This window comes from Humulus lupulus, chromosome 1 (genome assembly GCF_963169125.1).
Source record: "Humulus lupulus chromosome 1, drHumLupu1.1, whole genome shotgun sequence".
NCBI classification, from domain to species: domain Eukaryota; kingdom Viridiplantae; phylum Streptophyta; class Magnoliopsida; order Rosales; family Cannabaceae; genus Humulus; species Humulus lupulus.
Genome location: NC_084793.1, coordinates 65,403,807 through 65,408,483, shown reverse-complemented (window position 1 = coordinate 65,408,483; position 4,677 = coordinate 65,403,807). Strand labels below are relative to the sequence as shown.

General features: G+C 34.9%; 1 pseudogene; it reads right to left on the bottom strand.

Annotated features, from left to right (window-relative positions):
* Positions 1-1,343: 1,343 nt before the first annotated feature.
* LOC133815806 (serine/threonine-protein kinase BSK5-like) lies at positions 1,344-3,497 on the bottom strand (annotated as a pseudogene).
* Between the last annotated feature and the right edge of the window lie 1,180 nt (positions 3,498-4,677).

The window sequence follows — 4,677 nt, the reverse complement described above, 5'->3', positions numbered from 1 at the left end:
CGCAATGGTCTGCACTAAAGTCATTAGGACTAGCTTAAAGGTGTTTGTTGAATGGATGTGAGTGAGAACCTTCTATCTAATAAATGAAATTATACCATCACCACCTATATATGTGACACTACAAAATGAGATCTCTATTTTCTATTCTCTCAAGTTACTACTTTTGTTTTAAGTCGTTGAGCTAGGAGCATATATTTATTATAGTAATATATATAGAAAAGAGAAAGCTAAACTCAGTAAAGATATATAGAGAAAAAAAAGTGTAACAAAGGCATAATTGAACATCAATTGAGTTGAACATTGATGTTTATAAGCAATTGAAACACACATCATATATAATAATTTCTCAGTGGGTAGTAGCAAGACAAAAACAAATGCTCTTGCACACAATCTGGGGAATAAAGAAGCATGCAACATACTGCTTGTGCATACAACACAAGGTAAGTGTAAATATGGATAGAATGAAAATGAGATCACAATATAATAATATACCTTGTTGATGATAAGGCCGGTCAGAGAAATATCGTGAGAGCTCCTTGTTGGATCTTTTTCCAAACCATTTTCCTCAAAGTGTTCTCTGTAAACACAAAGAAACAATTATGCAAGTCTTCTAATCAATTACATGTCCCAATGCTAGCTACTAAGACCATGTTCTTAAGAAAACATAAGTGATTTGCAAGTAAAAGATAATAAACAGAGATAATTAGCTAGATACCAAAATGCATGAAGCCCTTACCTTCAGAGGTTTTGATGATGAGTGACCAGAATCCTCAGTGCCACTGCTCTCATTTTCCAAACTCGACTTCACACGGAGCTCGACTAGCTTCGAGTTTACTACCAAATTTAGCAATGAAATTAAGGGTTTAAGTTATTTCTCATACTAGTTCATCTTAAGGGTACTAGTAGTGTCATATATATATATATATACGTATATATATTATATATACAGAGAGAAAGAGAGAGATTTACTTACATTGGGAAAGGGAGGGTTTTGAGAGGTGTTGTGGGATAGCTGTGAGGTGAGAAGGAGAAGGAGAAGCCATGGTTTCTTTCTGCCTTTCTGCTTTAATGATTTACAACAAGCTTAAGTTTGTATATCTTTTAAACTTCTTGATTTCCCCTAATCCCAGAATCGGTTTTAAACTTTTAGATGTCACTATTAGCTCAAAATCTCCATTCTTAAGGAAAAAGGGAAAAGATACAGACACAACCAACAATAAGAAAAACGTAAATTACATTAAGAAAAACAATAACTCTGTATAAAACTACTAATTTGGATCGAAAAACTACTATTCTATTTCAAACCCAACGAAATAATGAAGTAGAAACTAATAATTTGAATCCTAAAAGAATAAGCTTTTTCGAAGGGGGCAGGTGACTAAGCATGAATCCATCAGCATAGAAATATTTTTACCATGTATTAAGTCAAGTGCCTGTTGGGAAAGGAAATTAAGAAATTAGATATATCTCATTAGCTTAAAATTATTTTGATAATATGACCATAATTCGCATCATAATCAGAATCCAAGTAGGAAACATTTTTTTTTCTTCAGAAATTTGTCTCACTACATTCTTTGTAAAAGACATAATAGCAGCAACTATAAGCGAACTTAAACATTATGAACTACTATCGTTGGTCAAAAGTTTCACCTGAAAGTCAATGTGTAACCATCCCCCTTAAATATAGCTTTGTAAAGAAAAGAAAGCTTACATGGCTGGGTGGAATGTGTTTTCCACTTAGCAAATCAAGTAGTAGGGTTCCAAAGCTGTAAACCACACTTTCTTATGTCACTCTTCCTGGCAGGGGAAAATGAATAACTAATTATTGCTCCATTTGAATAAATTTGTGCAATATGTTGAAAGATTCTGTAAAAAATTTATATATGTGGTGGGAAAGGCATCGTTCTGGTTGTCCAAATTATACAAAATCAATTATGAGCTACTTAGAAATTCGCAAAAGTAAACATAAGTTATATTATAAGAATGAAGATTGCACTCTCTGTGACCATGATTAGTACCTGTCCTCAAGTATTCCCGAGGGGTGAAAGCCAGGTTGGTACTATAGCTCTTGCCATCTCTACTATTCTTCATAAGACCAAAGCAGGAGAGTCTTGGATTACCATCCTGTCAAGTTCAGGGTTTTAGAAAATAGGAATAGCTTACCAGAGACACCCTAGCCACAAAACAATTCGGAAACAGAGAGAGCGTGAAAAGGAAGAGTACCTAATCAAACAAGACTCTATAAGCATTAAGATCATGATATAGTGCTCACCCTTTGCTGCTGCAATATTCTAAGGCCTGTGCCAGATACAAAGCCACCCAGACTCTCATTGCCCATTTCATAGGCTGGGTATCCCCTACAATTCAAAATAGATAACCTTTAAAATCAATTATATGCCTATGGTGCATAAATGAATCCTTTAAATAAAGAAGAAAAAAAGACTCAATTCATTTCCCTTTTATAGATCCTAAAGTATGTATTATATTGAGATAATTCCTAAGGGGGCGGGCATAATTTGATTAGAGCAAAAAGTGCACCAGAAATAAAGAAACTCTCTCCAATTATAAAACCAATCGATGATCTTCATTCATATATTGTTAAATTTGATATGTTTTCCCATCGACAAATACCTTGTAACCATCAAATTTGAATGCAAGATCAACTCAAAGAGGGAGAGAAAAAAGAAAAACAGACAAAAGGAGGAGACACCTTACAATGAAAAAGATGCTTAGAGAGAGTCTCATTAGGCCTGAACTCGGCAACAAGGAGTCTCTCATCGCCTTCACAGCAACACCCAATCAAATTTTCCAAGCGCTCACTGCGCAGCTGTCCCACCGTCTTGGCTTCCTCCTGAAAACCCAAAACAAGCACAATGGATCAACAAAACCAGCCAAACAATATCATCAAAACACGCACATTCTTTCTCCATAAGAGTCAGAGTAAATAGAGCACGAAACATAAATTGGCCAGCATCGGGCCAAGCCGACCTATTGAAACGCTTCACAGCAATATAAAATTCATCGTCAACCTTGCCTTTGTAAACAACATTGGGAGCCTTTTCTCCGTGCTCCGATACATAACTCTCTCAGTCACAAAACCGGCTCCTCTTCTTTGAATAACTTCAACAAGTCGCGAATCCTCCCAGCCTCTTCATAGTCCTATAACTTCCAAAATATATAAATACATAACTCTCTGATTGGCATCCGATAAAATCCTAATAGAAAGAGTGGAGAATACCCCGAACCCTGACCTTAGATTTTGCTGCCACTTCCATTTGGTGCTTCAACAGAGCATAAGTTTGGCTCTGAGAAAGAAACGAGCTAGACTCGTTACTCGAACTCGAGCTCCGACTTCTTCCTCTGCCATTGGCATCCCTATTCGAAGAACTCACCGTAATCCTACAACCCCTCCAATTCGAATCTCCGCCTCCATAAACAAACCTTCTCGTCCCGAAATCCAATTCTGAGACACCATATCTACCTTGACCCGACGGCATACACCTCGTCGCCGTCACCTTACCATTAAAATCAGCGATGAATGACGTTTGGGCTCAACTATTCGGACAGAACAAAATGAAGGGGAATGGGTTGGAAGCTCAAAGATGAAGGGTCTCAGCCTAAGGGAGAGAGGGAAGAGATTGAGAGAGATTAGGGATTCAGAGAATAGAGAACAAGAGAACGAGAGAATAGGGAGAGAGGGAAGACATTGAGAGAGATTAGAGATTAGGGATTCAGACGAGAGAACGAGAGAATAGAGAGAATAGAGAAAACCCTTCATTTTTTATTTTGCTTTTTTATTTGTGAAGTAAAATTTCATTTGGCGCCTGTTACTTTTCATTTGGCGCCGATAATGTGTCCGTGTATTTTTTTTGGCATGTATTAATAGCACTTCTAAAGTTATGTAATATTTTGCCGTAATATTTGGTAAAAAATGTTGTAGTGTTCCTCTTATTAAAACACATTTCACATTTTTACAACAAATTACAGCAATCAAATTTATCATTAAAATTACAATTTCTTTATTTTTTTAAAAACTCATATTTTCATCAAAATATAAAAAAAAAAAATGTAGGTATTTATTTACACACAATATCATTTCAAAGCATGATTAAATTTCACATTAAATTTCTTAAAACATCAAAACACTTGCAAACTTTATTTGAGCACTCAAAACATTAATCTCATCATGAACAACATCATTTTTGCACAAAATCAGCAAGCACATTAAATCATAAAATTCATTCTTTTCATTATATTCACAAAATTCATGCTTATTTATGCACAATATTTTAACACAAACCCTAGCATGCTTCTAACCTCTTTATCCATTTTAATCACACCATGAGTATACAATAATTCATCATTCACCTTAGAACTTATTCACAAGTCATGAACAAATAACCACCACTGATCTTGTGTTAAATATATCCTCAATACATTATTACCATGCAATTATTCCAAAGATCACAACCATCATAACTTCATACAAGATCTTGCCACAACCTATCATGTTTCTAAAATTTTCATTGACATAAAACATAATAAAAATAACCATCATGCTTTTGAATATCACCTTTAGGCCGAAACACATTTAATAAAAAAAAATAACCCATTCTTTTCATGTATTTAAATATTCATCATCACTACACATATTCTTCTTACACAACCATAAAAATC